The sequence below is a fragment of the Rattus norvegicus genome, chromosome 8 (assembly GCF_021556685.1).
Source record: "Rattus norvegicus strain SHRSP/BbbUtx chromosome 8, alternate assembly SHRSP_T2T, whole genome shotgun sequence".
Classification (NCBI taxonomy): domain Eukaryota; kingdom Metazoa; phylum Chordata; class Mammalia; order Rodentia; family Muridae; genus Rattus; species Rattus norvegicus.
In genome coordinates this window covers 41,253,865-41,275,211 of record NC_141541.1, presented here as the reverse complement: position 1 = coordinate 41,275,211, position 21,347 = coordinate 41,253,865, and the positions used below count along the sequence as shown (strand labels likewise).

General features: G+C 37.5%; 1 protein-coding gene across 13 annotated transcripts in view; it reads right to left on the bottom strand.

Moving 5' to 3' along the window:
* The window catches only part of LOC148004034 (LINE-1 retrotransposable element ORF2 protein-like), a 151,590-nt gene that overhangs the window by 36,216 nt on the left and 94,027 nt on the right, over nucleotides 1-21,347 (bottom strand). The window lies entirely within an intron of this gene.

Here is a 21,347-nt window from a genome sequence, read left to right as displayed (position 1 = left end):
ACAGCACAGATGGTCTTACATGAATTCTTGGGGGTCTCATCATTTCGAGACTTGCATGAGGGTATCCCCACTCCAGGGGTTTTACAATAGGAGGAGAGAAGGAAGGCAATCAGAATCTCCAAAAGGGTAGGATATACAGAGGGTAGTGATGAGCAGAGAGCATTTCTCTATGACCAGGTGAGCCATCCAACTATGTACACCTGATGGAGAGTCTAAGCTGGTTTTGGGGCTTGGGCAGTGTTGGAAAAGAGCATTAAGTGTTGTAAGAGCACAGGAGGAGGTTCAAGGTCTAAGGGATGTTCTCGGAACAGGCCAAGATTGGCTAGGCTTCTAACATTTGTTGCAGAAAGATTTGACCTTGCAACCTTTACTTTCATTGGCCTTATTTCCCAAGGTCAGTGTTTAATTAAAGCACATGTGAGAACATTGCGGGAACCCGTCCAGAATCCAGGCACCCAGAGAGAAAGTAACAAAGGGCCAAAATGTGAGTGCTGGTCACATCTATGGCTCAGTAAATGAGGATTCAGACTCCAGTGAGATTTGTCATCTTTACTGAGAATCATAACATCATTCCTCTAGTCCTCATCCCTCATCCTCTAATCTGCTCACAGTGAGTACTCCAATCCCAATTTTGTGATTTGGACTTTTAGGGCCCAAATTATGTCTACAGGACTATGTACACCTAGAAATTCCTTGCACGAAATTTCTAGAAAACCATGCATGGAACCACCAAATGTATACTTTCTCTTCTGAGGTTACTTTGCCAGAATTAGAGACAGTGATAAACAGTAGAGACTGAGAGTACCTTCCTGCTTTAACCTGAAAGCATATTTTCCTAATTTCTACCCCTCTTCCCTGGGGACAGGGAAGTGCATAGCACTTGAAAGAAAGCAAAATCCATCACCTTGAGACTTTGTGCCCTAAATTCCGGAAGAAGCTGCCATCAAGTTAAACAGAAGGCCTTTGTTCATTTTTGGTATCACAGGAACTATCATTTCAGAGCTGAACATAGTGGACTGGAAGCATGCCAGAGATAAAATTGGAAAAGCAAATGTAACAGGTTCCTTTGGGGTCCAGAATCATGCATCATATGAGATCTGAGGGGTGGCTCTGATGAATGAGTAAAAATGAATACTGCTGATCATCTGACTTCCAGTATGGTGAGTCATTTCATTTCACTAATTAAAGGAAGAATTGAGGAGAGCTCAAAGGACTCCTAGACAAAATTTGGGCATTCAAGAGGTATTGAGGAGGAAGCACACAGCTCTCTTGCAGAAGCATGAGCCCTCCATGCCTATACATTTCTCCCCAACCTTTCATTTTCTTTTTATTACCAACATCATCCTCTGATGAGATTAGGAATGTCTGAAAAAGAAGGATGGAGGAAAAGAGCTACTGGGCAATTGTATTTCTGGATGGGTGAAGCAACATGGGGATTAGTGATTTAAGTTTCAACTTTAAAAGAATTTGATCCTTCTACCACCCCTGACTTCCACAAAGTACAAGAATCTGTGCTTATCAGAATGTCTGACATAGGTAGCAATCCTTATCTCTGTAAGGCTCTTACTTTGCTTTAATTCACCCACAATGAGAGTTACAGCAGGGGTAGATGAGCTGTTTTTCTCATTTCATTCTGATCTAGAACCAGAGAACAAGGTAGAACACACACTCTATGCCTCGAACAAGACACTTTTTTATGTAAATCATGGTTGGAAGGGGTGACCAGTGGGATACTTTACCTTGAACCTAGCATATAGCCCAAGAGAGCCCATTCTCTAAGTGTACCCTTCTTCTCTCCTCCTCTCCTTAGTTAGGCATGTACTTTCAACAACTTTATGCATTTTTACTAACTTTCAAATTGTAGCTCATGACTCTATGCACAGTAAGTGATATATCCCTGTCATATAAAGTGATAAAGTTCTGTCCCTGAGTCTTCAATACAACTAGAACCAGGTTAAATAACAGATATAATCAAGTGACACAGTAGGTAAAAAACAAAATTATAAAACATTTATGCAAGATGAAAGATGAGGCAGCAAACGTTAATATGTTTATTCTAGTGGGGTAATGTCAAAAGAATACCAAGAAAGTATTTTATTTTATTTTTAAAATCTTTTAACTCATTCTTTGGTAATTGTGTATACATGAACAACCTATCTTGATCTAAACTATAGCCAGCATCTCCTTTTTCCTCCTTGAACTTCCTTTTTCATACTAAGTAACCACAAATTCACAAAAATGTGAGGTAAAACAAAAAACTGTGCATCTAAATATATGTAAGACACAGCAAATCATAGGTCATAGGAAATAAATATTAGTAAAAATCAGTGACTTATCAGCAGTTTTCTTAGACATCAATAAGGTGATTTGAAAATATATAGCAACATAAAGAAAGTTTAATATCCAAACTTAACTTTAAGAAAAAAATTAAAAGTTAAGTGACATACATTGTTTGATTTCAAGGTTTCTAAATACATGTAATCATTTATTCATGTAATCAATTAAAAAAAGGGACATCTCTGAAGTATTCCTACTAGACTGTGTTCACTAGATAATTCTAATTACACTAACAAAATTCTAAATTAATGATGGTGTCTCAATCATATTCAGTAGAAAAGAAAGTGGGTATTCATAGGTGTACATTTAATAAAGTAAAGATTGCTGACTCACCCTTCAAACCCTATACATAAGTTCATTCCAAATTCATTCAAAAGTGTCAAACACAACTATGTGATTGAAAAGTGAATAATTTTGAAGAGTTAAAGAATATCGATATGCTTATTAACCATATGAATAAGTAATTCTCACATTACACACAAAATCCATTGCCTTATTCCACCCTCTGGAGAAATCTCTGAAAGTTTCCTATGAATTTAATTCCACATTAACATGTTATTAGACATTGATCAGTAATCCTCCTAGGGAACTGGAAACATATTCCAGGAAGTATTGCAGATGTGCCTTAATTTTGGATGGAGAATATACCACATTTATGCCATGTAGACTAACAAGTACCACGGCTGAACACTAAATAATAGGGACTAAATCACATCCATCAATCATTGGTAAAATTATCGAATGCAAAGACCATTTGCTGAACAGTAAAGTTCATGAGATAGTACAGCTGACTAGGAGCAGGGTCCACCATAGGGACCCTGCTTTTCAGCATCCCAAACGACTATCATCGAACTTCTTGTCTTAGGATTTTCCAGGGAGACTTAACTGAGGAGATCCACTCAAAATGTTCGTGAGAAAATCTATGAGTGGGAGTATTGGTCTAAATAGAAAAGGGATGAGAGATGCAGAGAGAACCCTTACATTCAACTCTATCTGCTTTCTGGCTATAAGTATAACATGACCAATTTCTTCACACACCTGTCCTAATACCTTTCTACTATGGTTTTCTGTATCCCACAAAGTATACTTCCAAATAAACCATTCTTTCCCTAAATTGTGTTTGACTAGAGTTTGATTATGGAAACGAGAAAAGTAATTAGCATATGCTTTTATTGGATGAGAATCACATTTGCAGAACAGGAAGTCAAAAATTAACCTAAAACACTGTTACGTTCTGAAATAACTTGTACCCAGGAACATTTTAATGTTGCAGAACATTTTAAAACATGTGCTCTGTTTAATGTTTTTTTTTCAATTGCATACAATCTGAGTCATTTGAGAAGAGGTTCGCTTAATTGGGATAAAATCTCCCCTATATTGGTCTGTGGTAAATTTTGTTGATTAATGTTTAATGTGAGACTACCTAGCCAAGCATGGCCATTGACAGACCTAGGCTGGTGGTCATAGTGGTAAAAAACATCAAATGAAGCAAGCCATGGAAATCAAAGTCCAGAAAACATTGTTCTGGCTCCTACTTTAGTTCATGCCTCCAGATACCTGCCTTGCTTCAGACTCTGAACTGATTTCCTCAGAAATGAACCATTACCTGGAACTGTAAGATTCACAGCAATCGAAAGTCTAAGACATCACCCAAATACCCATCAAGTAACAAATGCTTAAATTTTGTTCTAATCATAATGTATTATTGAGCTATAAGTAGGAATTCACTTATATGAAGCAACACACATAAATGTAAACAGGTCTGGCCTAATTGAAATAGCATAGATGCTGGAAACTTAGGTCAAATGACAAGGGGATTATCTGCTATTAACAGACTGTAAAATCTACCACAATATAATTCATAAATAACCAATGTTCATTCAGATAGGCTTCAAGTTTAGCTCTGTAATACAGTAGTCCCAAAGCAAGCACAGGAAATTGTGTTTACCATTAGCCTCGAAAAGAAAAAATAAAATGAAAAAGAGAGGAGACAGCATTTTTATATCAATACAAGAACATAGAATAATGGGAAAGTAATATATCAGAGTCTGATAAGTGGAAATAATCAATAAAGCACCAAAGGGAATTCTGGAAATGATAAAATATTCTGAATCTTTAAAATGGTGATCGGGAGACAGTAAATCTGAGCTATTTAACAAAACAGGGCATATTTAAGAAAGGACATGTGTAACAACATGGAAATGGTACTATAATTATTTGATTTTATATATTTCATTTATTTTTATGCTTTTAAATAAATATTTTTATTTAGATTATTTGTTTAATCTAATTATGTATGAAAGTCAAAGGGCAAATTGCAGAAGACATGGACTCAATTCCCCAATAAAGAGACACAGATTAATAAACTGGATATGCAATGAGTACCCAGAATTCTGCTGCCTACAGGAAACACCCCTCAGAGAAAAAGACAGACACTACCTCAGAGTAAAAGGCTAGAAAAAACTTTCCAAGCAAATGGTCTGAGAAGCAAGCTGGAGTAGCCATTCTAATATTGAATAACATCTATTTTCAACCAAAAGTCATCAAAAAAGAAAAGGAAGGACACTTTATATTCATCAAAGTAAAAATCCACCAAGATGAACTCTCGATCCTAAATATCTATACTCCAAATACAAGGACAACTACGTACATAAAATAAACCTTATTAAAGCTCAAAGCACACATTGCACCTCACACAATAATAGTAGGAGATTTCAACACCTCACTCTCATCAATGAACAGATCATGGAAAGAGAAATTAATCAGAGACATAGGCAGATTAAGAGAAGTCATGAACCAAATGGACATAACAGATATTTATAGAACATTCTATCCTAAAACTGAATGGTATACCTTATTATCACCAACTCATGGTACTTTCTCCAAAATTGCCCTTGTAATCGGTAATAAAACAGACTTCAACAGATACAGAAGGACAGAAATAGTCTCATGCATCCTATCAGAACACTACGGGCTAAAGCTGGTCTTCAAAAAAATAAGTAAACAAAGCCCACATATACATGGAAGTTGAACAATGCTCTACCCAATGATAACCTGGTCAAGGAAGAAATAAAGAAAGAAATTACAGACTTCTTAGAATTTAATGAAAATGAAGGTACAACATACCCAAACTTATGGGACATGAAGAAAGCTGTGATAAGAGGAAAACTCATATTTCTGAGTACCTGCAGAAAGAAACAAGAGAGAGCATATGTCATCAGCTTGATGACCTAAAAGCTTCTAGAACAAAAAAGAAGCAAATACAACCAGGATGAGTAGAAGGCAGGAAATATTCAAACTCAGAGCTGAAATCAACCAAGTAGAAACAAAAAGTCTGTGCAGAGAAACAAAAGAACCAAAATCTGGTTCTTTAAGAAAATCAACAATATAGGTAAAAACTAGCCAGACTAATGAGAGGACAGAGAGAGTGTGTCCAAATTAGCAAAATCAGAAAAGAAAAGGGAGTTATAACTACAGAATCAAAGGAAATTCAAAAAAATCATCAGATCCTACTAAAAAAGTTTATCTTCAACAAAATTTGAAAATCTGGAGGAAATGGACAATTTCCAAGACAGATACCAGGTACCAAAGATAAATCAGGAACCTATAAACCATTTAAACCACCCCATAACTCCTAAAGAAATAGAAGCAGGCATTAAAAGTCTCCCAATCAAAAAGAGCCCATGTCCAGATGGGTTTTGTGCAGAATGCTATCAGACCTTAATAGAAGACATCCTACCAATACCATCCAAACTACTCCACAAATTTGAAGCGGATAGAGCGCTACTGAGCTCCTTCTATGAAGCCACAATTACTGTACCTAAACCACAAATACCTAAACCACACAAAGACCCAACAAAGAAAGAGAAAGTCAGACATAGTTCCCTTATGAATATCGATGCAAATATACTCAATAAAATTCTTGCAAACTGAATCCAAGAGCACATCAAAACACTCATCCATCCTTATCAAGTATTCTTCATCCCAGGGATGCAGGGATGTTTTAATATATGGAAAACCATCAAGATAATACACTGAATAAACAAACTGAAAGTTAAAAACCTCATGATCATTTCATTAGATGCTGAGAAAGCATTTGACAATATTCCACACCCCTTCATGATAAAAGTCTTGGAAAGGATAGGAATCCAAGGCCCATACCTAAACATAGTAAAAGCCATATACAGCAAACCAGTTGCTAATATTAAAATAAATGGAGAGAAATTTGAAGGAATCCCACTAAAATCAGGGACTAGACAAGGGTGCTCACTCTCTCCTTACTTATTCAAAATAGTTCTTCAAGTTTTAGCCAGTGCAATCAGACGACAAAAGGAGATCAAAGAGATGCAGTTTGGAAAGGAAGAAATAAAAATCACTATTTGCAGATGATATAATACTATATTTAAGAGATCCCAAAAGTTTCAACAGAGAACTTCTAAACACGATAAACAGCTTCAACAAAGTGGCTGGGTATAAAATTAACTCAAATAAATCAGTAGCCTTCCTCAACACAAAAGAGAAACAAGCTGAGAAAGAAATTAGGGAAACGACACCCTTCATAATAGTCCCAAATAATATAAAACACCTCAGTGTGACTTTAACCAAGGAAGTGAAAGATCTGTACGATAAGAACTACAAGTCTCTGAAGAAAGAAATTGGAGAAGATCTCAGAAGACGGAAAGATCTCCGATGTTCATGGAATTGCAGGATTGATATAGAAAAAAAGGCCATTTTACCAAAAGGGATCTATAGATTCAATGCAATCCCCATCAAAATTCCAATCCCATTCTTCATAGAGTTTGACAGAACAATTTGCAAATTCATCTGGAATAACAAAAAACCCCAACAATATCCCCAACAATAAAAGGACTTCTGGGGGAATCACTAATCTTGAACTGAAGCGGTATTACAGAGCAATAGTGATAAAAAAAACTGCATGGTATTGGTACAGAGACAGACAGATAGACCAGTGGAATAGAATTGAAGATCCAGGAATGAACCCACACACCTATGGTCACTTGATTTTTGACAAAGGAGCCAAAAACATGCAATGGAAAAACGATAGCATTTTCAGCAAATGGTGCTGGTTCAACTGGAGGTCAGCACATAGAAGAATGCAGATAGATCCATGCTTATCATCCTGTGAAAAGCTTAAGTCCAAGTGGATCAAGAACCTCCTCATCAAACCAGATACACTCAAACTAATAGAAGAAATAGCGGGGAAGAATCTCGAACACATGGGCACTGGAGAACATTTCCTAAACAAAACACCAATGGATTATGCTCTAAGATCAAAAATAGACAAATGGGATCTCATAAAACTGCAAACCTTCTGTAAGGGAAAGGACAATGTTTTTAGGAGAAAACAGCAACCAACAGACTGGGAAAAGGTTTTTCCCAATCCTACAACTGATAGAGGGCTCATATCCAAAATATACAAAAACTCAGAACATTAGATGACTGGAGACAAATAAATAACCCTATTAATAAATGGGGTTCAGAGCTAAACAAAGAATTCACAGCTAAGGAATGCTGTATGTCTGAGAAGCACCTAAAGAAATGTTCAACATCTTTAGTCATAAGGGAAATGCAAATCAAAAGAACCCTGAGATTCCACCTCACATCAGTGGGAATGGCTAAAATAAAAAACTCCAGCAACAGCAGATTCTGGTGAGGATGTAGTGAAAGAGGAACACTTCTCCACTCTTGGTGGGATTGCAGACTGGTACAACCATTCTGAAAATCAATCTCTAGGTTCTCAGAAAACTGGACATTGCACTACCTGCAGATCGAAGTGTATACCTCTCTTGGCCATATACCCAAAGTTGTCCCAACATATATCAAAGGCACATGCTCCTCTATGTTAATAGCAGCCTTATTTGTAATAACCAGACACTGGAAAGAACCCAGATGCCCTTTGACAGAGTAATGGATACAGAAAATGTGGTACATCTACACAATGGAATACTACTCAGCTATCAAAACAATGACTTTATGAAATTCACTGGCAAATGGATGGAACTGGAAAATATCATCCTTACTGAGGTAACCCAATCACAGAAAAACACACGTGTATGCAATCATTGATAAGTAGATATTAGCCCAAATGTTCGATTTATCCTAAATACACAGAACACACGAAACTCAAGGAGGATGACCAAAATATGAATGCTTCATTCTTTCCTTAAAAGGGGAACAAGAATACACTTGGGAGGCAATAAGGAGGCAAAGTTTAGAACAGAGACTGAAGGAACGTCCACTCAGGGCATGCCCCACATCTGGCCCATGCATATACAGCCACCAAACTAGATAAGATGGATGAAACAACGAAGTGCAGGCTGCCAGGAACTGGATGTACATCTCTTCTGAGAGACACAGCCAGGATACATAAAAATACATAGGCAAATGCCAGCAGCAAACTACTGAACTGAGAACGGGACCCCCGTTAAAGGAATCAGAGAAAGGACTGAAAGAGCCTGAAGGGGCTTGAGAAACCGTGTGAACAACAATGCCAACCAACCAGAGTTTCCAGGGAATAAGCCACTACCCAAAGACTATACATGGACTGATCCTGGGCTCCAACTGTGTAGGTAGCAATGGATAGCCTAGTAAGGGCACCAGTGGAAGGGGAAGCCCTTTTCTGAACCCCCAGTGAAAGAGGTTGTTGGGGGAGGGTGGTAATTAAAGGAGATTGGGGAGGAGAACACCCATACAGAAGGGGAGGGTTAGGGGTTAGGGGTATATTTGCCTGGAAACCAGGAAAGGTAACAACAATTGAAACGTAAATAAGAAATATGCAATTTAATAAAGATGGGAAAAAAAAGAAATAGTGAGGAAATAAAAAAATAAGTGTTATTTATTTTTCAAAAAAAAAAAAAAAGAAGAAGACAATTTTCTCCTCTCACTATGTGATCCTAAGCACCTTTACAGATTATCGCATTTCCATGGCTCCCTACTTGCATAATTTTAAAAAAGAAGACAAGAACTTGAGAGATCATTCAACAGTTAAGAAGACTATTGTTTTGTGTACGGCCAGAGTTCAACACTCAATAATCACATGGCTCCTCACGATAGAGAATGAGTTTAGTTTCAGGGAATCTGGCTCTGCATATAGCCCCAAAATACTGTATTCATATGGTGTATGGACAGCAGGCAGACAATACCCTCATATACACAATGTAAAAATAAGGATTATTTTAAAAAGTTGGGGCTAGGTGTGATGAAATAAAGTAAGCAGGATATCTTAGATATATGATGTTGAAAGTAGGTGCAAGGCTACACATACAGTCAGACCATCTTTTTACAAATGGAACTATTAAAGAGGGTTATCATTATTTTAAATATTTAGCTGTATTAATATTTATGTTTAAATACAAATATATGTAACATATACATTATTCTAAATACTTTGACATTCCCTCAAAACGGTAAACAGGTTATGAGTCTTCGGGGTAACATAGGATAGTAGCATGGCTTATCGAAAGCATTATTATCTATTTTTTTGTTTTGAGCTAAAATCCTTTGGAAAAAATACAGAAATACAAATTCCAGATAACCATAGTTTCAGAATCAACAGAATTACTAAAATCAAACTAAACAGGAAATTTCCAGATGGATTAAAAATTCCCTTTTGTTTGTGAACACATACTGGCAAAGAACATTATGTTGAAGAAGCATCTTCAATCAGTGAAGTACAATCCTAGTCTATTGATAGTACTGAGGTATCTAAGAGATTCCACAGTATTGTTTCTGGTGTGTCTGTGAGGACATTCCCTGAGACAATTAGGTAGTGACGTCTCTCATCTGATCAGTTGTCTAAGCCATTTATGGAATCACAGTTTGGACAGATTATTACCAGGTTGCAGAATTCTGGAAAGTAGCGTCCAATAAGAGGAAATAGGTGATTAGAATCACAGTTTGTATTGCTCCCTTCCTACTAAATTCAGCTATGCATCTTGTATGAGAAGATGAGTTGAAATATTTGATTTTCCTGTGTTCTTGTCAGCGTGGGAAAACAAATCTCTTAATTAATTTACTAAAATAAATGCTATCCTCCTTTCTATTTTATTGATAATCTAAGATCACTGCAGTTAGAAACTATCTTATAATATGCCCTGAACTCTGACTAGGGAAGAAGATTCTGAAGCTATTGTTTGCTTGTTAGCGTGGCAGAATATTCACAACTTATATGATAGATTGTCATCAAATCTGTCATGTTTACCATTGAAGAACCTTCATGAAAATTTAGTGTTTTTCAAACATGACGTGTTTCTTCAAAATGAATAAGAATGAAGAAAGGGGGTGAAGAACATGTTATGTGCTAAATGCTGTATAGATGTGTGGAGGGAAGGGAGGAAACCAGATATATGAGAAATCGAGAAAATCTGAAAAAAATGAAGAAAATCTTTGATGGAAAGAAGGAAAGAACATTTGTCTAGCCCTAGTTTAGCCAGCGAAACATCAATACACATTCAGGAAGAGGACAAGAAATTTTCATAGCTTAGTAATAGATTGCCAAGTGTTTGGAGGCGACAGACCTCAGAAAGGTTCTGAGGTCTTACATAAAGTAGAACAGCACAAATACCCAGACATTCTGAACCTATTACAGAATAATTTGTCTTAGTAGTACATATCTTCCTTTCACATGTTTCAGAGTGAGAGTCTCACTGAATCCTCCATCAGCATAATTTTATAATACAAACTCTATCCAGGAACTTAGTGAAGTTGGTCAGGTGACACAATAAAAAGGTCAGGGATCTGTAAAAAGAATCAGTTAGTCAGTAAATGGATAGTCCAAACTCTCAGATGCTACTCTGAGATGACTAATGAAATTTCTGTGCAACATTTCTCACCCCCACTAGTCTTTCCAAAAGGCACAACTCAAATTTCTAAGAGGTCTAAGTAAATCTACAGAATTTACATCTGGCTGTCTTTGTTTATGTTCATCCAAAAGTCCCCCAAGAACTACCCAGACTCTCTTAAGGGCATCCACTTTCTCTTCATAGCATGTTGTTCTGACTAGAAGCCAATAGCAACCAATATAGACACGATGGAAATGTTTTCTACTCTAACACACTGAAACACTATCCCACATTCTCTGCTTTCCTCCAGCAATGTAGAAATGGTTGAGAGATTAAGGGGATCACCCTAAGAAGTTCCGTACTTTATAAACTTGCAAAGATTACCGAAAACACACGTTCTTGGGTACTTTTAATCTCAGAGTACTTTTCCTTTTCTCACAAATTCCCTAAGATTTGACATAAACACTGAGGACATATCAGCGGATAAAAATAATAAGTAAGTGCAAGTCAGTTATTTAGAGTTGGTATTTAAATATTAGACAGATGTGAGCCAATCATTCTGATAAATGAGTATGAAAAAAATGACCATGGTGGAAAACAAATGAAAGCTGAAGGAAGGAAAGAAATGAATACTTAGCTGACTCCTTGATGGAGGTTCAAGAATTTTGACTCATGAAAGGAATTATTTCAAGCCAGCAAGGAAACTTATTGAGCCTAGAATTTGAGTGTTGACAAGACAGTAAGGAGAAAGATCAAAGATGTCACACAGAGTTCTTGATCTGACCACATGGGATATCCAAAAACTCTTCAGATTCTTTCACCAACCCCATCATGTTAAGAAACCTCTTTGCACTCATTGTCCTTCTGGTATGCACCTATACATGCACAGAGGATAGATTGTTATACCTGCCCCGCTGCTGACCCCACAGCCTGAATGCCTGCCAGAATGTCTACCCTAACCATGGTCACAAGAAAAATGCACAGATCAGTTTGCCTACCCCTACGCTGGACCCAATAGCCTGAATATACAGTCTTACAGGAGTTCTTCCCTAACCAGGGACAATGGAGAACTGCTCTAGCCAGGGACACAGGAGGAATACTCTAACCTTGGACAAAGGTGGTCTGCTGTAACCAGGAATATAGAAGTTCTGACCTAATCAGAGACAACACTGCCTACCTCCCAAAAGGCCTGATCATTCTCAGGTCACACTGCTGTACTCACTAACAAGGAGGCCTGTTCCAGTTCAAGATATCCAGACCACATAACACATGTATCCAGATGGGGAGTGGGAAGTGCACGAACATAAGCAATGGAATAGCATAATTTGGTACAACCAGAACACATTTCTGTTACACCAACATTCCAAACCCTCTATACCCTGACCTACCTGAAGAGCAACATTTTGATCTATAGGCCAATGAGGACGATATAAGTAACTCCCTTAAAGTAATATAAAAATCAGAGGTAAACAGTTAGAAGCAGTTAAAGAAGAAACAAATAAATCCCTTAAAGAAATATTATCAAACAGGTGAAGGTATTGCACAAAATCTTCAAGGATCTAAGAACAGAAATAGAAAAAATAATGAAATTACAAACGCAGACAATTCTAGACATGGAAAACCTAGGATAGAGATAAGCAATCACAGATGCAAGTATTACCAACAGAATACAAGATACTGAAGAGGGAATTTCAGTCATAGAATATAGCATAAAACATATTGACACATTGGAGAAAGAAATATACGAAGTGTAAAAAGTTCCTAACCCAAAACATCCAGTAAATTTAGGACACCATGAAAAGACCAAACCTAAGAATTATAGAAATGGAAGAGTGTGAAGATTTCCAGTTCAAAGGGCCAGAAAATATCTTCAACACATCATAGAAGAAAACTTCCCTAATGCAGGAAAAGAGATGGCTATAAGTGCACTGCACTACAGAGGAATGGTGATAAAAATTGCATGCTATTAGTACAGAGCAGGCAGGTGGAGTAACAGAATAGAATTGAAGACTCAGAAATAAACCCACACACCTATGGTCATTTGATTTTTGACAAAGAGGCCAAAACCATACAATAGAAAAAAGATAGCATTTTCAAGAAATTATGCTGGTTCAACTGGTGGTAAGCATGTAGAAAAATGCAAATTGATCCATTTTTATCTTCTTTTACAAATTTCAAAGCAAAGTGGATCAAGGACCTCCACATAAAACATATAAGGTGAATCTAATAGAAGATAAAGTAAGAAAGACCCTTGGAAACAACTGCACAGGAGAACATTTCCTGAACAAAACATTAATGGATTATGCTCTAAGATCACAAATTGATAAATGGGACCTTATAAAATTCAAAAGCTCTTTTAAGGTAAAGGACACTGTCTATAGACAAATTGGCAAGCTGGAGTTTGGGAAATATCTTTAGCAATTCTACATCCAATAGAGGACTAATTTCCCTGATAAACAATGAGCTCAAGAAGTTAAACACCAGAGTACTAAACAGCATAATTAAAATGGGATATAGAAATCGATAAAGAATTCTCAACTGAGAGACCTCTAATTTCCCAGAAGCACCTAAAAATGTTTTTCATCCATCGTGATCAAGGAAATGCAAACGAAAACAAACCTGAGATTCTACCTTATGCCAATCAGAATGGCTAAGAATGAGAATTCGTTGACAGCAGATGCTGGTACAAATGTGGAAAATGAGACACTCGTCGATCGCTTTTGGGATTGCAAGCTGGTAAACCCACTTTGGAAAACAATGTGGCAGTTCTTCAGAAATTTGGAAATTCATCTTCCAAAAGACTCAGGTATACCACTACTAGGCATAGACCCCCAAAATACTGCAAAATATAACAGAGACACATGCTCCACCATGTTCACAGCAGCCTTATTTGTAATAAAACTGGAAACCATCCAGAAGTCCCTCAGTCAAAAAATGGATACAGAAAATGTGTTTCATGTACACAATGGAATACTATTTGGCTATTAAAAATAAGGGCATTATGGATTTTGCAGTCAAATGGATGGAAGTAGAAAATATTATCCTGAGTGACACAACCCAACCCCAAAAGAACACACATAGTATGTACACACTTATAAGTCTATATTAGCCAAAAGGTATAGAAAACCCATGATACAACCCATGGACTGAATGGAATATATCATGAAGGAAGTCCCAATTGTTAATTTTTCAATCCCTCTTAGAAGGTGGAATAAAATATTCATGGAAGTCAGAGGGAAAGAGAGATCTGGGTAGGAGAGAAGAGGGAGAATGTGAAGAAAGACAAAATCAGCTATGGGGGAGAGAAGGAAGAAGCCCAGAGGGCCAGGAGAATAATGAAATATGCACCTTCTGGGGGTTGGGAGTAGTGGGAACCTCGAGAAAATTCCAGAGATCTGAGATGTTTAATGCTCCCTGGACTCAGTGGAGGTGACCTTAACCAAAATGCACAATGGTGGGCAAATGGAACCTGTAGAGTCTACTTACAATAATCAGACATGACCCCTCATTGGAGAGATTAGGTTTCCAACCCAACTTCAAAATTATTGACCCAAAATTGTTTCTGTCTAAAAGAAATGCAGGGACAAAATTGGAGCAGAGACTAAAGAGAAGGCTGTCCACTGATGGGTCCAACTTAAGATCTTTCTCATTACCAGGCACCAAACCCTGATACTATAACTGATGCTATGTGCTCTTATAGATAACAGCCTTGGATGGCTGTCCTCTGACAGGCTCAACCAGCAGTTGACTGAGACAGATGCAAGTACTTTTAGACATTTAATTGGACTGAGGTTAAAAAACACTATGGAAGAGATACAGGAGGGAATTAAGGTGCTGAAGGAGATGGCAATTGCATTGGAAGATGAATATTCTCACCTAACCCAGACCCCTGGGATCTCCCAGAGACTTAGTCAACAGCCAAAGAGAGTACAAGTTCTAATATGAGGCTCCTGGAACATGAATAACAAAAGGACTACTTTGTCTGTCCTCAGTGGGAATGGATGTGCCTAATTCTGTAGAGGATTGATGCACCCTGGAAAGAGGATGACAGTGGGATGTGGGAGCACCCTCTCAGAGAAAAAGGTGAAAGGAAATGGGGTGAAGAACTCTGGGAGGCGGGCGACCTTTGGAATGTAAATAAGTAAAATAATTAATTAAAACTAAATAAAAAGAACCTTCTTTGCCTGGAGTCAAACCCAACTTTCAGACCATAAAAAATAAGCTGGAATAAGTAGCCGATAAGTATTGGTCTTGAGAGAGAAGTTGGAAGCATATGGTGGAGAACAGAGGATGAAGAAGACAGAAAATTGGGTGGAGAGCACTGGACCCTGAAGGGTGAAGAGGAAGGAAGACAGCTGTGGTAGGTACAGCACAGGGAGGTTAAAGAACAATGATTGCTAATTCCTGTTATTTTTTGTTGTTGGAGGTGACAGTGCGTGCGTGTGTGTGTGTTTCTCTTCTTTTGGGCTTGGTGTGACATTATTAATTTCTTGTATTTTATTGGGAGTAGTTACCCTTCTTACGTTGGAATTCTAGCATTTTCTATATGAATGGATTAGTAAAAGCAATTGATTTAAAATAGATTTGTCATGGCATATATTGGTTTTTCCATCTATAGTGATTGAGAGTTTTGCTGTGTATAACAATCTGGGCTGGCATCTGTTGTCTCTTAGGGTCTCCTCAAGTCTGGATATTAGTGTCTATGTTGAAAAGTCTGGTGTAATTCTAATAGGTATGCCTTTTTATGTTAGTCTTTTTCTATTTCAGGCTTTACTATTCTTTATTCTATTCATTTAGTGTTTTAATTATTATATGACAAGAGGATATTTTTTCTGGTCCAAACTATTTGGTGTTCTGAAGTCATGCATGTTTATCACTACCTTTTTCTTTTTCTTTTTTTTTTTTCTTTAGGGATGTTTTCTGTTATGGTTGTGTTCAAGAGGTTTTCTGGCCTTTTCCACTGGGAATCTTCACCCTTTCTTTTCCTATAATTCTTAGGTATGTGTCTCAGTGAATAATTCTTATTTATTGTGCCTCAAATTTCCTGTGTGTTTTGGGATAGGAACTTTTTAACCTTTTTATTTTTAGTTTTTGATTGATTGATATCTTATATGGTATATTCTATGCCTGAGATTCTCTCTTCCATCTCCTGTCTTCTGTTGGTAATCCTTGCATGTGTAGCTCCTGACCTCTTTTCTACATTTTTTCCTCTTCCGGGTAGCCTCTATTCATGATTTCTTTATTGCTTTTATTTCTAGGTCTTGGGATTTTTGTTCAGTTCCTTCACCTGTTTTACAGTATTTTCCTGTATTTCTTTAAGGTATTTATTTGTTTCCTTTTAAAAGAATTCTACCTGTTTTCCTGTATTTCTTTAAGTGATTTATTTATATCCTTCTTAAAGGACTTTATTTTCCTTATGAGATGAGAAATTTAGGTCAGAATCTTGTTCTTCAAATTTGTTAGTTTAGCCAGGGCTTGCTTTCCATCTAGTTATCTGTATTGTTAACTGCCCTGAGTGTTTTAAACTGAAGCAGACCTACTTTCAGGCAAGTAGAGCTGTGTGATCTGCCCTAAAGGGGCTTCCTGGGAGACAGGTATTGCTATCTATGTTTATAGGGTGGGGGCTTCTTTATCCCTGGCTAGAGCAGGGCTTCTATGTTCCTGGTTATAGAAATCTTCCTGTATTTTTGCTCATGGATGACCTCCTGTGTTCTTTGCTTGGGAGAACACTCTGAAAGGCAGTCAAGCTTTGGGTTCCAGGGGCAGGATCTGCCCAGTTGCTGATCGAGGTGGACACCAGAAGAACGATGGAATTTGAGCATAGGAAATACCTCCTGCCTCAGCTGAGTTCTGTGTGTATCCCACATGGCATTGGGTTAGCCTTCTCAACTGTGTACCTGGTTTTGATGGACAGGCCGTAAGGTGTAAGAGGGGAATGGGTATGCAAATCTCCTCCCAGTGGAAGTACAGACCTGAACATAACAGTGAGCTTTCATGGATTATAAGGATGTTATTACATTTGGAAATGAAAAATAGATGTGTACAAGTTAATGATAAAAGAAAACACTCATTCTAGATTGAGTCTGAGTTCCTAGATCACAAGATCTAGGAATAAAGTCACAGGTTACAGTGTGTACCATGAAAAAAAGGTTATGAACAAACAGCAAACACTTCCATTGTGAATATAAGAATAGAGAATAAAATAATTAGTCATTTAACATGAACAAGATTGCAAACATAAGATGTAAGATGGAAGATCTATTTCTTTGTAAATACAAATTGTGGTCAGTTAAGTATAGTAAAAAATTGCTACTATAAATTATTTGCTAAAACTTTGTTAATCAATGACAGTAGGATTATTGCTTTGATGTTATAATGAACTTGTGGAAAGAAAGAAGGAAAAGGTATAGTATGTATTAGGTATGAACTTCAAAAGAAGAATATGTAATCAATAACCTGTAGCAATTTCCATTTTTGTTATGATTTTATCTGTTTTTGAAGATCATGTTTTTGTAGTGATTGTATATAGTAAATATGTAACTCATGGTTTGGCATAATTTTTGCCTTATGAGATATAAAATGGCTAAAAAAATTAAGTTGTTGGAATTTGTTGGAGCTTCATCCATGAACTAATTGTGTTTGTGTGTGTGTGTGTGTGTGTGTGTGTGTGTGCTTCCCTCCCTTTTCCACTAGCCCAGATAATTAAGTATTCCTTCTCAAAGAAAAGTCTGCTGACTGATTAATCACCAACTCCATACCCTATGAATTTTAATTGTTCTATGGAAGCAGCCATCAGATATCTGATCTGTAATTGGCAGGCTATTGAGAGCAAAACTAGACCTGGTTAGGATTTTCAAACCTCAAACCTCCAGATTCCAAACAATGTCTCCAATAGGGTTATCCTTGTAATCTTTCCAAAATGTGTCTAACATTGGATCTGAACTTTCGAATATTTGATCCTATTGAGGCTATTCTCATTCAAACCACAATGGGCACAAAACAATTTCATAGTATAATAGATTTCATTATCACATTTTTGTTGGAAATGCTAGATCACTGATGTGTAGCAGCTCTCTCTTTTTTTTTTCTATCTTTATTAACTTGAGTATTTCCTTTTTACATTTCGATTGTTGTTCCCGTTCCCGGTTTCCGTGCCAACATCCCCCTAAACCCTAAAACTCCCCATCTATATGATTGTACCAGTCTGTAATCCCACCAACAGTGGAGGAGTGTTCCTCTTTCTCCACATCCTTGCCAGCATTTGCTGTCACCTGAGCTTTTGAGCTTAGCCATTCTCACGGGTGTGAGGTGGAATCACAGTGATGTTTTGATTTGCATTTCCCTTATGATTAAAGATGTTGAACATTTCTTTAGGTGTTTCTCAGCCATTCGGCATTCCTCAGCTGTGAATTCACTGTTTAGCTCTGAACCCCATTTTTAATAGGGTTATTTGTCTCCCTGAAGTCTAACTTCTTGAGTTCTTTGTATATTTTGGATATAAGCCCTCTATCACTTGTAGGATTGGGAAAGATCTTTTCCCTGTCTGTTGGTTTTGCTTTGTCCTAACCACAGTGTCCTTTGCCTTACAGAAGGTTTGTAGTTTTATGAGATCCCATTTGTTAATTCTTGATCTTAGAGCATAAGCCATTGGTGTTTTGTTCAGGAAATGTTCTCCACTGTCCATGTGTTCGAGATGCTTCCCCACTTTTTCTTTTATTAGTTTGAATGTATCTGGTTTGATGTGGAGGTCCTTGATCCACTTGGACTTAAGCTTTATACAGGGTGATAAGCATGGATCAATCTGCATTCTTCTACATGCTGAACTCCAGTCGAACCAGCATCATTTGCTTAAAATGCTATCTTTTTTCCATTGAATGGTTTTGGCTCCTTTGTCAAAAATCAAGTATATATATATATATATATATGCATTCATTTCTGGGTCTTCAGTTCTATTCCATTTGTCTATCTGTTTGTCTTGGTACCAATACCATGTAGTTTTTTATCACTATTGCTCTGTAATACTGCTTGAATTCAGGGATAGTGATTCCCCCAGAAGTCCTTGTTTTGTTGAGGATAGCTTTAGCTCTCCTGGGTTTTTTGTGATTCTAGATGAATTTGCAAATTTTTCTGTCTAACTCTCTGAAGAATTGGATTGGTATTTTGATGGGGATTGCATTGAATCTGTAGATCACTTTTGGTAAAATGGTCATTTTTATTATATTATTCCTGCCAATCCATGAGCATCGGAGATCTTTCCATCTTCTGAGGTCTTCTTCAATTTCTTTCTTCAGAGGCTTGACGCTCTTATCATACTGATCTTTTACTTGCTTGGTTAAAGTCACATCGAGGCATTTCATAATATTTGGGACTATTACAAAGGGTGTCATTTCCCTAATTTCTTTCTTGGCCTGTGTTTCTATATGTGAAAGACCCCACTCTTTGTTCTAGATTAGCTGGTCCTATAAAGACAGATAAATTCTTTGTCTATATTTGTAAAGAAAACCCTCTAGGTATCTCGATTCCAAAAGAATGACAATAGCCTAGGAACTTGGATGCATCAGACACAAAAACTAAGGTCTATCTAGAAGATTCATGTAAGGAATTTTTCATTCATGTCTTCATCACATATTCTCGATTTCTCACTTTCATATACTATAAGCGAAAGTGCTGTCACTTCTTGTCCTAAATGCTTTAAAGCAGGCATCCTTAGTTTCCTAAGTTCTAAATTTCTCTGTATCTTTGGATCTTACTATAATTTTTCTGGATTTAACTAAACCTTCTTGCCTCCAGGGTAATATTTTCTTCTCTGTAAAATTTAAGATTTTTGATAATTGTGCCCTGTGACTTATATAGAGGTTTCATAAACATAGAATTCCCCATTGAGGCATCCTATCCTCATACCTTTTACCCAGGACACAATTTATTTGAATCAACAATGGGTCCTTTCATCTCTGGTGTTCCAAGTCTTTGGGTCACTTTTCCACTTCTGGCACAGATAAAATCTGAGTGTTAAGTCAGGTTACTCCCCATGCCAGTCTACCTCTATTATACAATATTTCAGATTTGAGACTACCAATAGGCTGTGAATTTAAGGGCAAGAAACTTGTGTCTCCCTTACTCTCTTTCACTTACATTATTTCACAAGACACTTTTTGGGCTCTTTTACCAACAGAACCTACCCAGAGTATTGAATAGAAAATGTCGCTTAGTGCCCTGACAATGGTACCTATGATACAGAAGTTCTTAAGAATGTAGACAGCCAACCTGAGAGCGAATGTAAGACAGAACTTCTGCTCTGAGTGACCCACTTAGAGGCCTCAGATCACACAAACCCAACAGCAGTCTGGGAAACGAACCTTCCAGTTTCTGCCTGTGCCCAGAGACGAACTAGTCCAAGAGCTCTCTGTACCCAAATACCATGAAGGAGAGAGCTGGACTCTCAGAAGTGCAGAAAATCCTGAGAACTCAGGGGAGACTACCTCTTCTGTTCACATTCCTGAACCAAGAGGAACCCACCTAGTGTCTTCTGTGCCCTCAGGGCAGAGAAACCTAGAAGCAGTCAGGGGCAAGACCTTCTAGTTTCTGCCTGAGCCCAGAGCTGAAAGCCAGTCACCAAAAGAACTGACACACCAAGAGCAGAAGTAAGACCAACTCTTCTGCTCTTAGCACCCACCTCAAGTCCTTAGGACACACAAACCTAGGAATAGTATTGGACAGGAGTCTTCTGGTTTCTTCCTGCACCCAGAGCTGATCCAGTTCCACAGAACTCTGTACCCAGATATGCTGAAAGGAAACAGGTCTACAGGAGTGCTGACACACAGGCTTGCAGGAGGGTCAAGCTCCTATCAGACACAGCAAGACAAACTAACACCAGAGACAAGAAGATGGTGAGAGTCCAAGACTACTTGGCATCATCAGAGCCCAGTTCTACCACCAAAGCAAATACTGGATATTCAAACACATTGGCAAAGCAAGATTTGGGGTGAAACTCAAATCTTATTTTGATGATAGGGGAGTTAAATAGCTCCCTTAATGAAATATAGGACAACACAGGTAAACAAGGAGAAGTGTTTAAAACGAAACACAAAAATCCCTTAATGAATTACAGGAAAACAAAACCAAACAAGTAAAGCAATTGAACAAAACCATCCAGCATCTGAAAATGGAAATAAATACAATAAAGAAACCACAAATGGAGACCACCCTGGA